At 43.7% G+C, this 16,083-nt stretch overlaps 1 protein-coding gene across 3 annotated transcripts in view; it reads left to right on the forward strand.

Moving 5' to 3' along the window:
- The first annotated feature begins 5,168 nt into the window (after window positions 1–5,168).
- The window catches only part of Tmod3 (tropomodulin 3), a 62,056-nt gene continuing 51,141 nt past the window's right edge, over window positions 5,169–16,083 (forward strand). For 2 of the 3 annotated variants that reach the window (XM_041679748.1, XM_041679750.1), the window contains exon 1: window positions 5,169–5,345. The gene's annotated coding sequence lies outside the window, so the exon portion shown is untranslated. Of the gene's footprint in view, window positions 5,346–8,469; window positions 8,572–16,083 lie in introns of all 3 variants that reach the window. The other variant, XM_041679749.1, reaches the window with a different exon arrangement.

Consider the following 16,083-nt stretch of genomic DNA (forward strand, 5'->3'; position numbering starts at 1 on the left):
GTACTATTCATTCTCTAAGCAGAGAGGCCCTCCCCCATAGCTCCAAGAGTTGCATACAAGCAAGATGGAGCTGTCTCAAAAGTTGCTCTCACCTGATGGGTTCCTGCTCATTCCCCTATTCTGGACCTGTGTTTAATTGATGTTTCTAGACACTAGCTTTCAGATTTGACAGTTATCTCTTTTTTTAATTGTGCTATACATTTTTCTGCTCCCCTCCCTTCTTCCCCTTTCCCCTTCTACACTCTCCCGTGGCCCCCACACTCCCAATTTACTCAGAAGATCTCGTCTTTTTCTCCTTCCTATTTAGATCCATGTATGTCTCTCTTAGGGGCCCCTTTGTTGTCTAGGTTCTCTGGGGTTAGCTCTTGATTGAATCATTGACTTGGAGTTATTTTATATTTGGACTTTGTAAAGGAATAATTCCATAAAGAATGCCCCCTCCTTTCCTTTTAATTTTTGGTCTATAGTTCTAAGTTTTCACAACTATCTTGCAAACTATGTTCTTAAAAACTGATTAAACAATTGAGGGAAGCTCAAAATTCCTAAAGGAATCTTTTGATAAGGAGCAAATTGCCGCTGGTATTAGTTTGCTTATGATGACTCAGTGTGACACAGGCCTTGTGGGTTGCTCTGGCTGGAGGCATAAAGATAACACTAATGAGGACTCACAAGGCACTGAGTAGCATTGGCGTATTATCTTATCAATCACTTTCACTTTGACCAAGCCCTGAAAACTAGTAAGAGCTATACTCTGCCCTTCTTCGTGTGTGTGTGTGTGTGTGTGTGTGTGTGTGTGTGTGTGTGTGTACATATGTGGAAGCAAAGGGACAATGTACATCACATGTGTGCAAGTGCCTGTGGAGGCCAGATGAGGGTACTGAGTCCTCTGGAAGAGCAGCAAGTGTTCTTAACCACTTCTCCAGCCCTCCAGCCCCTTTGGTGCCTGCCCTGGGGCTCACTGAGTAGGCTAGGCTGCCTGGCCAGAGAGCCCCAAGGCTGATGACTTGAGTTAAATCCCTAAAATAGTGGCAGGAGAGAACAGCTTCTTTTCTCAGGCCAGAATAAACCAGGATGCTAATGTGGAGAGAATTCGGAACTTTTGTCAAGTCAGCCAGATGTGTGGTGTGTGCCAGTAATTCCAGGATCTGGGAAGTGCAAGCAGAAGGATAAAGAGTTTGAGGCCAGACTCAGCTACATAATGAATTTGAGGCCAGCCTGAGCTACATGAGACCTTCTCAAAAAAAAAAAAAAAAAAGAAAAAGAAAAAAAAGACACACAAAATGGGCTAGAGGGATGGTTTCAACAGTTAAGAGTATGTATTACTCTTGCAGAACATGGGTCCAGTTCCCAGCACCTACATCTGGCTGCTCCCAAGTGCCTGTATCTCCAGTTCTAGGGATCCAGCATCTTCACATGGCCTTACTGAGGCACCTGTACACACATGGTGAACATAAACTCATGCATGCACACATACATATACATCAATTAAATCAGGTTTTGTTTTGGAGTTGTGGGGTTTTTTTTAATATTACACAAACAAACTGTCAAAGAATCTAAATTATTTACTTATTCAAAATACTGTCTCTTATGGAATGTCTTGGAGAAGTTTCTTCATATTCTTTGAGCCAGGCCACAGTTTATCATATTCTAAAGAACATGATGAGATCTAGGAGACATGTCAGTCTGATCAGCAGTTAGAAGGCAGGCTAGTAATTGAGTGAGTATGTGCTTCATTTCTGGATTTACATACAGTCTGTTGTTGTGGGATATTTGTACACTGTATGAAGATGTATTGCTGTGGTTGGTGTAATAAGAAGCTGACCGGCTAATAGCTAGGTAGGAAAGTATAGGAGGGACTTACACACACACAGAGAACTCTGGGAAGAAGAAAGGCAGAGTCACCAGGCAGACATGGAGGACACAGGATGGGCAGTATGGGAATGAGGTAACGAACCTTGTGGAAGAAAGTAGATTAAAAATATGGGCTAATTTAAGCTATAAGAACTAGTTAGGAATGTAGGACCCAGCCATGATCAACTTAATGGAGACCTGAGTCTCAGTAGTTTACCCTGAGGCGATACCTGGTTGCAGGAAGAACCACAAACTGAGATTACCCAGGCACCACTCAGGAACAGACCATCCAAAGGAAATTCCTAACATTCCAACTGTTGTAGATAGGGTCACCTGCTAGGGCACATTCACCAGGACACCCCTAGACAAATGTCAGCCAATCAGGGGTCCAAATCCTTAGAAATCCCTCATCCCCACCATTACTACTATAAAAACCCAACTCTAACTGAGCTCGGGGCTCTCCAATCATTCCAATGTGTTGGACACAGGGAGTGTCAGAGTTTGCAAACTTGTGTAGAATAAAGGCTCTTTGCTTTTACATACAGGACATACAGGACATACCGGACATACAGGACTCGATATCCTTGTTGGTTCTTGGGGTACTTCACGGATCTGGGCATAGCTAGGAAGATGCCTAATCTAGGCCAAACTTTTATACTTCATAATAAGTCTCCCGTGTCATTATTTGCATGCTGGCGTCTTGCCAAGAAAGTAGTCTTGACGAGAGAAACCATTTGACGTTATGCAAATTAACTTTCTGAAATCTTCATTTTTATTTTCATGTTTAAAACGTGAGGATATTAATTTCCTCTTTGTAGAGTTATTTCAAAGTTCAACAAGATGTTACAAATAATGGCACAATTCTTGTTATGTATTAGATATTCAATAAATATTAATTGAACCTGAGCACTGTAAGAAATGTCTTTCAGAAACCAGCTTCTGGATATTTTAATTTACAGATTTCCCTTAGCCAGGTACGGTGGTGCAGGCCTGTGTTTCTGGTAGATAAGATTGTTTTAAGTCTGAGGCCAGCCTGATCAAATAGTAAGTTTCAGGGCAGCCAGATTACATAGCAAGGCCTTGTCTCAAAAATGAACAAACAAAGGAAAAAAAGAAAGGGAGAGAGGGAAGAAGAGGGGGGAGGGAGGGAAGAAGGGGAAAGGGCAGGAGAGACAGAGAGGTTTTCCAAATCATCAGTGATGTTCAGTGGGTGCCAGTTGCACAAAATTCCAGGCTGTTTACTTAGCCAAGGGTACTCCCCACCCTGAGAGGAGGAAGTAGGTGCCAAGAGAAGGTTAACCATTGGGTGAGTCCCTGTTCTGGGTGTAGATGGAATGTACCTCAAGCACGCACTCCAGTCCTCTTCCGGGCTGCGTTTTTTTTTGGGGGGGGGTGTTTCGAGACAGAGTTCCTCCTTGTAAGCCTTAGCTATCCTGGAACTCACTCTGTAGATCAGGCTGGTCTCAAACTTGTAAAGATCCATCTGCCTCTGTTTCCCAAGTGTTGAGATTAAAGGTGAGTATCCACTGCCTGGTTCCAGGCTGCATTTTTAGAAGGTTATCAAGACAGAACATTATTCCTGTCTATGCTGTTAAACTCACTAGAGAGCTTCTCCTCAGAGCCCGGCACAAGAGACAGCCATTTACACAGGACATCAAAAAGTGCTCTGAGGTGTTTCCACTTTCTTCATCTTCCCCTCCCTAAACTGTCTACTTTATTTCCCTCCTTTGACCAGCTACTTCTGTCATTTGCTCTCACATCAGCCCAGTCTCACTGACTGATGTAGAACATGAAGTTGGGATGGGAGGATGAGATGGAGCAAAGATTGGCCAGGACAATGAGGCAATTGCTACCTAACAGGCAGTTAGAAACAGCGTTTGTTTAAAAGCACTGACTCCTCACTTGGGCCCGTAAGGTAACTAAACGTAGGATAAAGACTAGCATCTCTGCTTTCATTTTGTGGCTGCCTTCCTGTTTTGGGGTTGCCTAGTTACCTCTGCATGTAGGCATGTTCATCATTCAAGGAATGCCTACTCAGAAACCTATGATGTCTCATTTCCCTACAAGAATAAAGGCATAAAAAATAAAGTGAATGAGACATCGCATTGTCAGCTTTTACAATTACTCCCCTGTAGCCAGTCTTTCTTTGGATAACCAGCTCCCAAATAATAACATGGGAGACTTCTTATTGGTCATAAAAGCTTAGCCTTAGCTTAGACTTGTTACCAACTTGCTCTTATAACTTTAATTAGCCTATTTATATTAATATATGTTCTGTCATGTGCCTCATTACTTCCTCATACTGTATGTCTGACACCCTCCCACCCCCACCCCCACTCCCACCCTGTGTCTCACTGGCAAATTCCCAACCTCTAAGATTCTTCTCCCCAGTTCCTCTCTCTGCCGGGAAGTCCTGCCTATCCATTCCTGCCTAGCTATTGGCCATTCAGTTCTTTTTTTTTTCAAGATTTATTTACTATGTATACAGTGTTCTATCTACATGTATTCCTGCATGCCAGAAGAGAGCACCTGATAGCCGGGTGGTGGTGGCCCCACTTCCTCTTCTGCTTAAGCCTAAAGCTCATATGGGCTTATCAACCCTTTATCTGTTCCTTTCCTGAATGTGGCCATTAATGGAATCTAGCTCTGCTTTTCATTTTTACTCCTTTCTTTGTGTTAGGGGCACCATACACTAGGGTGCCTTATGACCTTTTCTGCCCTGAGTTAGCCAAAAATACATACATGTACATACATACATACATACATACACATACATACTCATGTAGCCCAGACTAGCCTTGAACTCAGTATGTAGCTGGCTAAAGATTATGTTAAACTTCTGATTCTCTTCCTTCTGCATCAAGTGCAGGCATGTACCATCACACCCAGCTTATGCGTGCTCGGGACCAAATGTAGGGCTTTGTGTGTGGTTGAGTAAGCACTCTACCAACTGAGCTACATCCCCAGTCCCTTAGCTTTTATCTGTCTTCCTTGTCAAGTTTAAAGAGCTGATATCATGTCCTCGCATTAGTAACCAAGGGTATAAAGACTCTTTGGCTCCGTATGTCTTTTTACAAAAGGACCGCCATGCAAGAAGAAAACCTATTACCAAAAAAGCCTCTAGATAGTCTTTCTAGATTCCAGAGGGTCGCAATTCTCTGGAATACAGGAGCAGAGAATATTTTTCTCAGCCTACTCCTGGTTTCTATATACTGTTATAAAACCCTTCCCATTGTAAAGGCCAGGTCCATGTGGAGCCGCGCCCTTCTCCCTCGAACTACAACTCCCAGCATGCAGCCTGCCCCCAAGAACACGCATGCGCATGGGCGGGGAAGGGGGAACCAGCAACACAGACAGCGCGGTCGGGTTTTGGGGGCAGCCGGCGGGAGAGTTCTGGAACTCCCTGAAGCTGAGGCGCAGCGGAGCGTGGCCGCCGAGAAGAACAATTTAAACCTTGCGGGCTCTGCCGGGAGTCGGCGGCCGGACGCCAGCAGGTGAGTTCAGCACGGTGCTTTCCAGGAAGTCCGTCGGCGGGCGGCGGCAGCGGGTCGCTTCGGCCTGGGCGATCAAAGAGGGAGCGGCTGTGCTTCCCGCCGCAGGGGTGCGGCGCCTTCCCCGCGGGCCTCGCTAGGGAGCCGAGGGTGCCGGGCCGTTCCGGGACAGCAAGGTGTGCCGGGTGTCGCCCGCGGCCAGGCACGCAGGCTCTGAGCTTCGGTGAGTCACAGCGGCCGGTCGGCTGTGGTTCGGGGGCCCGTCACCTAGTGTTCGGGACAGGCTGGCTAGAGTTCGGGGCCTGTCACCTAGTGTTCGGGACCGGCCGGCTGGGGTTCGGGGCTCCTCAGCTCGAGTTCGGGACCGGCCGGCTGGGGTTCGGGGCTCCTCAGCTCGAGTTCGGGACCGACCGGCTGGGGTTCGGGGCCGGCCACCTAGTGTTCGGGACAGGCTGGCTAGAGTTCGGGGCCTGTCACCTAGTGTTCGGGACAGGTTGGCTAGAGTTCGGGGCCTGTTACCTAGTGTTCGGGACCGGCCGGCTGGGGTTCGGGGCTCCTCACCTCGAGTTCGGGACCGACCGGCTGGGGTTCGGGGCCGGCCACCTAGTGTTCTGGACAGGCTGGCTAGAGTTCGGGGCCTGTCACCTAATGTTCGGGACCGGCCGGTTGGTGTTCGGGGCCCGTCACTTCGAGTTCGAGACCGGCCGGCTGGGGTTCGGGGCTCCTCAGCTCGAGTTCGGGACCGCCCGGCTGGAGCTGGGGGGGCTGTCACCTCGAATTCGGAATGGTCTACCTGGGGTTCGGCACTGGCCATCTGGGTTTCGGACTGGCTGATGCTCTGGACCCGGCGTGGGCTGGGGAAGTCGTCTGGGAAGTGCCTCACCCCGCAGCCCTTCTACCCCAGCTGTCTTCTTGCTGCCCTGGCTGTTGGTTGAGAGGGATCCCACAGAACTTGGGACACACCCTTTTCGTGATTGAAATCTGGCCGTCTTACATTGACCATTTTGATCTGTCAGCTCTGCTCTGCCTTAGAATCAATTTCTGGCTCCTGTGCAGCACAGCTGGGACCGGCTGTGAAGCTGATGCGGGTTTTGAGGACGTGACTGGGTCGTTATTTTTGTGCTTACAGAAGTTGATGAGTTTCCTCTGCAGGCCTGCATTCTGATTACAAACAGAAATGGGAAACAGCCCCAGTTTTTACTTTCCTTTTCTTCTCATCTCTTTCCCCTCCCTTTTCTGTTTTCTCATCTTCTCATTCGTGTTTATTTAAGAATCTCCTTTACCTTTTTCCGAATCCTTCTCCCCCATTCTGTTTCTAGCTCCCTTTCCCCCATGTATTCATTCATGTTTAGCTAAGAATCGAATTTCCAACTCGCCCTCTGCCTCTCTTAAAACCCACAGTCATCTATTTGGTAATGAACGCGGCAGTAAAACTTATCCCAGGAGGTCATACTTAAACAGGAAATGAGCCTGCGGAGATCGGTTAGCTATGTGCAGTCTTCTTTGGTTTCTGACATTTTTTGTGCAGCTCATTCTTTTTCTGAGAATCCTTCAGAATAGTTTCTTGGCAGATTAAATTGATTAATCAATCGACCCACTGGTATTTTAGAAAAATAGATCTTTTTATTAGTTGCCTCTTCTTAGTGCTGTCACACTCCCCTCCCTTTTTTATTCATATTTACTGAGCTATACATTTTTCTCTGCCCCCCTCCCTGCTCCCTCCCAAGGTCCCCATGCTCCCAAGCTGTCACACTTTTTATATGTAAACACATACACATCCCTTTTTGGTGTTTTGAGCCATTCTCACTATGTAGCTCAGGCTGCTCTTTAGCCCCTTCTTTTCCTGTCTCAGTTTCTCAGTACTGGAATTACAGATGGGGCCATCAAGTCTAGCTAACTCTAAATGTCTTTAAGAACCCACAGTTAGGGCCTGGAGAGACGGCTCAAAGGTTAAGAAGACAAATGATCTTCCAAAGGCCTGGGTTTAGTTTCCAGCACCCCCACATCACAGCCTACAGCCATCTGTAACTCCAGTTACATCTGGTATCCTCTTCTGGTCTCCACAAGCACTGTACACATGGTGCACATACAGACAAGCTTGCACACATAAGTAGAATTCTTAGAAAGAGCACACAGTTACAGTTAGAATCCCATCTCTGACTCCACAGTGTGCATCCTATTATATTCCAGATCTTAGAACTTCCTTGCCTTGCATCTCCCAACATTTCCAGTTTGTTTTTTTTTTTTTTTTTAGAATGAGATTGATGGTGGCCAGGTAACCCCACGTTTATCCTAGCCTTCTATGGTGTGTGTGTGTGTGTGTGTGTGTGTGTGTGTGTGTGTGGTATGCAGTTGGGTCAAAGCATGTTCATCTGTATTCACACATGTGTGAACCTACAGAGGAAGCCTGGAAGTTAATGTCATGTCTTCCTGCATCATATCTGCTGAACCATATCTCTAACCCCTCCTTTAATAATTATTTAAAAAAATTAATCCATCCGGGAAACCTTGGCTAAATGTATATCATTCCAACCGCTGTGCTAGACAAGAATGAACAAAAGTGAGTTCTTGAGGCTATTACTGCTCTATAGCTGAGTTTTCGTTCATCTTAGTGGTCGACCATTAAGCTATATTTTGCCTGACATTAAATACTTAGAGGTCAGATCCCATCACAATTCTTGGTGTTCAGTGTAATCACAGTTTTTTTCAGACTGATGATGTAGCTTAGTAATTGAATGTTTGCCTAGCAAGTGTAATGACCTAGGTTTGGTCCCAGCACCACAAAATCCAAAAGACAGTTTTCAACTCCCATCTACTGACTTATTTAAAGAACAGGTCAGTACAACAGAAAGGACCTAAGGGTCTCCATCATTTAGGGCCAGTACTCTTCACACTTAGCATGTGTAAATTGTTATACCTGTTCAATTTGAAGTGAAATCTGGAATTTGCATATCTTAAAGAGGTAGAAATCACACTTTGAAAATTAAGATGGTAAGATAATTCCAAAGATATTTTAAAGTGCTTCTGATGATTCTTTTAAGAAAGTGTCTAATAATTGTGATCTCTAATAATTGAGAGAGAGAGAAAGAGTCTAATTTTCAATTAAAAGGAATTTTCTTTCTGACAGAGTCTCGCACAGCCTCGGCAAGCCTCCAATTTACAATGTAGCCAAAGCTAGCCTTGATCTGGTGATCTTTCTGCCTCCACATCTTGAGAGCTGGAATTACAGGTAGGTGCCACATGCTGGCTTCTTCTTCTTCCTTTCTTGTGTGCTCTTAGCTTTCTTCCTCTTTTCTCCCGTTCTCAGTTGTTTGCATTCACATTTTCAGCAATTGACTGACTCAGCAAGGATGTATTTTACTCTGTCCTAGACACTGTCTTGGGCTCCTGATGAGTGTAAGATATGATTCCTATTTGGGTGCTTTTTGTAGGGAATAAGAACATGTGGTAGTTGTTTGTCAAGTATTTTCCAGTTGTACGGGTGGGGAACAAATAAAGTCAGTCTGTTTCCACATGCTAGTCATCTGTGCTCCCAGGCTGTCCCTTCCTGTCATGTTGGAGTGTGTGTGACATATCTACGTAGAGTACGTGGAATTTTGTCCATTTATTTGGAACTTGAGATGAGCTGCACACAGGAAAATCAGCTAGATCTAAGCACTGTTATCTGCCGGGCCGTGTCTACAGGTATAAATGTGTAACTGGGTTAGAAATCAACAGAGGGAGGGAAAAGATGAAAGATGTAGAAATGTGTTCTATGTCAGTGTGTACTCTGCTGTTGTTGTTTAGGCTTGCAGTCATGAAATTCCTGCCTTTCTTCCACAGTGCTAGCATGTGCCACCTCCAAGGAAATTTTGCTTTGTTTTGTTTGTGATGGGTTTCACTCTGTAGCGCAGTCTGACCTGGATCTCAATGCTTTGTTTGTTTGTTATGGGTTTCACTCTGTAGCGCAGTCTGACCTGGATCTCAATGCATGGGTTATTTGCTCACTCACAGCAGCCTTCTCCACTCAGCCTCCCTAGTGCTGGAGTTACCAATGTCAGCTACCACACCTAGCCGGGGTTTCCTGATTAAAAGAGTCCAGGAGGGCATTATTGTGTAGGCTCTAACTGTGGCTAAAGCAGTGTGTCACTCTTCCTCATTGACCTGCCTTGTTGACATTTGAATTACATTTGCTCTTCATGGTTTTATGTCAAATCCTTTAAAATCCTAAGTGTAAATTCATACTGAAAGGAAAACAATATAGGAAGCAGAAATGTTATTTAATTGTGATGGTCCATTAGCCTATTAGATATTAAAATTGTAGGGTCAAATTATGTTTGCTGATTATTAAAAAACAATTAAATCTGAGTATACATTCTTATATCTGTCTGAATCCATTAGGGAGTGGGGGTGTGGGAGTATATATATACATATATATGACTGTGCATCTGTGTGGAAGCCCCTTTTTGCGGGACAGGGTCTCTCTATATAGCACAGCCTGTCTTGGAACTTACTATATAGACCAGGCTGACCTCAGAGTCACATTGATCCTCCTGCTTCTGCCCCTCAAGTGCTGGGATTAAGGTTATGCACAACCGCACCAGGTTCTACCTTACTTTTATTTTTTATTTGTTTGTTTGTTTATTGTTGAGGTAGGGTTTTTCACTGAACTTGAAGCTTCCTGAGCTCAAGTCAGTAAGGCTGACTCGTTGACCACTGAGCCCCAGGGATCTTCGTCTTCTCTTCCCCGACTGTGAGATTCCAAATGCACACTACCTGACTTATATATGTGTGCTGGGGATCAAACACAGGTCTTCATGCTCGCATGGTGTGTACTTTACAGCTGAGTCACCTCTACAGACCTCTGTTGGTTTGATACTTAATGGTAATGAAGGAATAGAGGTCTGAATAATCCAAAGTGGTAAATAGTTGGAAGTGCATGCATTACAGTATTCTAGAATTACTTTTAGAACGAAATTGTTAGCCCATATCTTGAAATAGAATTTTTACATTTATTTATTTAGTGTGTGAATAGGCACCCATGAGCCATGATCTACGTGTCATAGGACAGCCTGTGAGAGTCAGTTCTCTCCAGCATGATGTGGGTCCTGGGAATTTAACTTGGGTCATCAAGCTTGACGGCAAATACCTTTACCTGCTAAGCCGTCTTGGTGGTTCTGTCATTAACCTATATCTTGAAGTGCTGCTCTTTTTTATGATTAGTGTTTCTTACATCCGGACCAAGGAATTTGGAACTACCCTTAAGGTGGTAAAGGTAGTCTGGTTTCTCTACAGGGTTTCATTTACCCCAGGCTGGACTCAAACTCACTATGTTGAAAGAATGACCTGAAAGTCTTCCTGCCTCTACCTCCCTCCCAGTGCTAGGATTACAGACATAGACCACCACACCCAGCAGGATATCCCTTGATGTTGGAGTTATAGGTGACTAGGGGTGCTCGTCATGGAAACTGGGAACTGAGCTCAAGTCCTCTGCAAGAGCAGTATGCACTCTTAACTACTGAGCCGTCTCTCAACAACTTTTTTCTGTCCTATTTGAAACAGTGTCTCCCTACGTAGCCCTGAATGGCCTTAAATTTTTTTTAACATTTATTTGGCTTTTTTTTTGGGGGGGGGGGGGTTCAAGACAGGGTTTCCCTGTGTTGCTTTGGAGCCAGTCCTGGAACTAGCTCTTGTAGTCCAGGCTGGCCTCGAACTCACAGAGATCCGCCTGCCTCTGTCTCCTGAGTGCTGGGATTAAAGATATGCGCCACCACTGCCTGGTTTAACATTTATTTGTTTGTGTGTCCCTCAGCATACTCGTGCAAGTCAAAGGATGACTTAATTTTCAGGAGTCTGTTTTCTTCTTCTACCATGTGAGTCCCCGGGATCAAATTCAGGTCATCAGGCAGCAAATACCTTTACCCCGAACCACCTTTCAGGCCACATGTACCGATTTTTTTTTTTTATCAATCCTTTTTCTCTTCACTCTAGTCTCCCTATCCTTCTCCTGGCCCCAGTTCTTGCTGCCTCTTAGCCTAGACTTTGAGCTTTGCTTACTCTGCTTCCCCCGCCACACCTCTTCTAGCTGAATCTGCCTCTCCTGACCACCCACAGTTATCTTGGAACTTCTGCAGCACTAATTGTCAGGCGCATGGATTTAGGCTGCTGACTATGTATTGCCTTGGTTTTTAAAAGTAGCTCTATGCCTTGTTTCATTTTCTCAATTAGATGGTATTCATCGGTCTCTTAGATCTCAGGGAATACAAACCCACTTAGGCTTGCCTGCTGTGGAGTTGGGGGTGGGGTTGTAGTGGATTATTATTATAAGGCTGCTGAGCTCCCAGAAATGAACTACAGCTGGGATCAGATCTTAGAGAGATGCCCACCCCTGTGCCAGCTTTCTGAATCTGTGGCTTTCTTGGGTTCTCTTTGGCTCTTTTCTGTGCCTCCTCTCCACTCTAGGATATTACTTTCTTTTAATAGTGGAAATTATATTGAGTCTGTGGCAAAGAAAAAGACTTACACAAATGATTATGCTATGGTAAGCTGTGTTGATAAAAATATGAACAAAGTAGTGATGTTCCTCTACAATGTTCCTGTGTGTGTAGATAATATGTGCAGCTTAGGATTTTGTTTATATAACCCAACCCCTCTCCCTTTCTCTTTCTCTCTCTCTCTCTCTCTCTCTCTCTCTCTCTCGTTTGTTGTTGTTTATTTTTCCAGATGAGGTTTCTCTGAGTCTTGACTGTCCTGTGTCCTGGAACTAACTCTGTAAACAAGGCTGGCCTTTAGGGTTTCTCTGTGTAACCTGCCTTGGAACTTACTTTATAGACCAGGCTGACCTCAAACTCACAGAGCTCCCTGCCTCTGCCTCCCGAGTGCTGGGAAAGGTGTGCACTACCACGCCAATTTCATTTCTTCTATTTTTAACATTTATCTTTGTCGTCCAATTCTGCTAGTAATTGCAAGTGTTAGATGGTTTAGAATATAGTAACATCTCAATTACTAACATGAACTAGTTACTTAAAAATAAACCTTAAAGATAATAGTGACTTTATTAGCTAGCTTTTTTGTTTGTTTTTGGTTTTTTATTTTTAGCTAGCTTTTTTATTAAGTATTTGGGTCTATATTAGGTACTGTTTAAAGTGATTTATGTGTATTAATTCATTTAATTAGTTAACATACCAACCCTGTATGTAGTTCAGTACCTTCTAAAAGTCATAAAGCTTACATTTGATATTTTCCTCCTAAGACGGGCTCAATGTGTTACTTAGGCTGGCCTAGAAGTCCTAGGATTAAGTCATCCTTCTGAGTAGCACAAGGTACCACATATGTGAAATCCTTTTTTAAAATTGTGTTACGTCTCTTTTTTTCTTCAGTAAATACCTATTATATGCTTCTTCTGATCTTATTAATTGGAATATGGATTTTTATCTATATATCTTATCTATTTTTGGTTTTTCACGATAGAGTTTCTCTGTGTAGCCCTGGGTGTCCTGGAACTCACTCAGTAGACCAGGCTGACCTCAAACTCAGAGATCCGCCTGCCTCGGCCTCCCAAGTGTTGGGATTAAAGGTGTGCACCACCACTGCTACCACCACCACGCAACAGGTTTGATTTTTTGTTTGGTTTTGGTTTGTTGTTGTTGTTGTTGAGATTTTGTCTTTATTTTTCAACATGTGTTTATGTGTGCATTTGAATACAGTGCCCTTGGAGTCTGGAGGTTGTTGGATCCCCTAGGACTGATAGGAGGTTGGGAATTGTCCAACATGGGTGCTGAGAATCAAGCTCAGGTCATCTACAAGAGTAGCATGTGCTCTTAACCACTGAACCATCACTCCAGCCCCTTGGCATAGTATTTTAATGTTCTGTTTTGCATAATATTTTTACTGTAGTATGCATTTACCTTCTGGGGTTTTAAGGTTTTTGTAAATATATTCAATTCCTTTGCCCTTTTCATTTTACTTTGTTTTTCCTTCTCTTTTATACCCAACTGTGGCTTGTTCTCAGTCACATTGATTTAGCTAGCTTCTGTTAATGTGAAGTATTAGTGACATGAAAACCATGATTGAAATCGAATGTTTTGTAGATGTAGTTAGAGATTATAGAAAAATAGGGAGTCTAAGGCCTTGTTCAAATCTTACATTCACTGAGAAGTATATGCTCTTAGGCAGGCTCTTTTTTTTTTTTCTGAGCCTCGGATTATTTTTAGCAAATTTCATAGGACATTAGTATTATGCAGTATTATTAGATAAGATATTGCTTTGTATTGCATTTTATATTATGTACTACTATTCTTGTGTCAGTGTTAAAGAAATTTGCATATAAAATGTATGCAAATGAGATGTAGTCCCCTTTTTCTTCATTGTTTTGAAGTCTGGCACATGGTCCCATATCAATCTGAGAGGCTCAAATAAAGAAATGAACCTTCGGTTGGTGAGATGGTGTACACACATCATGTATATGTATGTGTATATTAACATACAATTCGGAAGTGTTTCCCCATGATATAATTAAAATACACCCAGTTTCACTCTCCCACTTAAAAATAATAGTTACAGCTGTGGTAGTTTTAGGTGTATCTTGAGCTTCTGTCTGGGCCCTAAGCTCTCGAACCTTGTTTCCCTTCCCATTGGCCTTTTATTTCTGTGCGGGCCTCTTGAGTTAGGGAAAATGTCCTTTAACCTCCTCCTAAAGAACCTTGCCAAAGCAGACCTCGTACCATACTTCTTGGCCTAAAGCCACAGTTTCTGAGGCTTCCCTTCTTTCGTCAGTTCTGCTTTCTTCAGCTCTCACCAGACCTCAATATCGATTTGTTTTTCTTTCCACCTCCACTCCCTCCCACTTCTTCCCAGAAACTGCCTCCACTAACTCTATGCTTCTCATTATTTTAGTCATTTCACACGGTTCTACTTTGTTATATGTGATTGTTTTTTAAGTTATCTGAACCAATGTATAAAAACATAAAAGGTATACATATCATGATATTGTGGTAGGTGTATATACTTACATGTATTACTTAATGTCCAAATAAGGTTAAATTCATCTCCTCAGACATTTATCATTTTCTAATGGCGAACACTGTCAAAATCTCTTCTTTTGCCATTTGAAAATGTATTACGCATTTTTAATCTGTGGTTACACCATTTTGCCACAGCACATCAAGACTCCTCCATCTTATGTAACTGTAACTTAATGCCTGTTGATCAACTTTTCTCTACCCTCTCCCCTGACTATAATTTTCAAGACTATATTATAGTGAGGTTTTTGTTTTATTTTGCTTTTGAGAAAGGGTTTCCCTGGGTAGCCCTGGCTGTCCTGAGACTTGTTCGATAGACCAGGCGGTCTTGAACTCTGAGAGTCACCTCTCTTTTCCTCTAAATGTTGGGATTAAACAAATATACCACCACTCCCAGTTTATATTAAGTTTTAAGTTTTGTGGGTTTGTTTTGTTTTGTTTTTCATGACAAGGTTTTTCTGTATGACAGTTCTGGCTGCCCTGGAACTTCCTTTGTAGACCAGGTTGGCCTTGAACTCAGAGATCCACTTGCCTCTAACTCCCTAGTCCTAGGATTAAAGGCGTGCGCCACCACTGCCCGGTGTATAGTAAGTTTTTTAATCACTTAGAATGAGCTCTTCTATTTTAGTGTCACAAGAAATTTTCCCTTTGAGCTAGAGATTTTGTATTTTTGTCTTGAAACTTCCAGTATACACCTGTAAATACCACATCTTATTGAACCCACTTACTCCAGCTTAGGCACTGAATTCTTGTCTTTAATGCCATAAGGCATCAAGGTATAGTATATAAATTCTAGTCTTATGCAGTTTATAACATGTATAATAACTGCCTCTGTGCCTGGGAAGATGGCCCAGAGTGTAAAAGCACTTACACCAAACCTGGCAATCTGAGTTCAGTTCCTGACATCTTCATGGTGGAAGAAGAGAACTGACTGCTAAAAGTTGTCCTCTGAGCTCCACAAGTGTTCTGTGTCATGTGTACATTCACACCTAATAAAGACTGCTTCCACTTCTTAACCTGAAAACTAATTTGCGATAACAAAGCTTCCTGTGTACCCAGACTCTAAAATTAAAGTAATAATCATTGGTGTTCCCTAAAAGTCAAAAGTATGCCCTATGTCTGAGGTATTCCTACCAGCTGAGGCCCAAGGCACTTGAATGATGCCAAATAGTGCTCAGGATTGTTGATTTTCAAGGAGACAAGAGACCAGGTGGTTGGGAGAGGCAGAAAAGGCCTCAGGAAGACCGGATTTGAACTGGACTTAAATTGTGAGGCGTTAGGATGGAATGGAGAAACCTGGTGATGGTTGGGGGCTTGTTGCAGAGATGCGCCACCTCTCTGGGAAACGGTGTCTGTGAACTTGGAAGATGCTTGAGGAAGCCAGGCTAGTGATCCTTGGTTCAAGGAGGTGGGATGTCACCAAAATCACCTGACACAAGAACGTTCTTAAGAGCAGGGGTGTGGCGGGAAAAAGAGTGCTTCCGTGGCGGGGCTGCAGGAAGCAGAGAACTGGAGCAGAGCCAGCCTTCTTGCAGCCTGGGAAGGAGCTTTGTGAGGCTGCCTCCCACTGCGCAGATCCTGGACCCTTGCCGAGGAAGGGGCAAGGGCTGGAGATAAGGATGCTAGTGTGTTGTTGTTGCTTGTTTTTCAATTAATTTCTAGAGATGTGGAACTTTAGAAGTTGTTTCTTTGGTATTTCCTTAGGGAAAAAAATCCCCAAACTGGCCTGAGTCCCAGTTTAA

This window comes from Microtus oregoni, unplaced genomic scaffold (genome assembly GCF_018167655.1).
Source record: "Microtus oregoni isolate MIOR12 unplaced genomic scaffold, Mior012 000032F_ref0000030, whole genome shotgun sequence".
NCBI lineage: Eukaryota > Metazoa > Chordata > Mammalia > Rodentia > Cricetidae > Microtus > Microtus oregoni.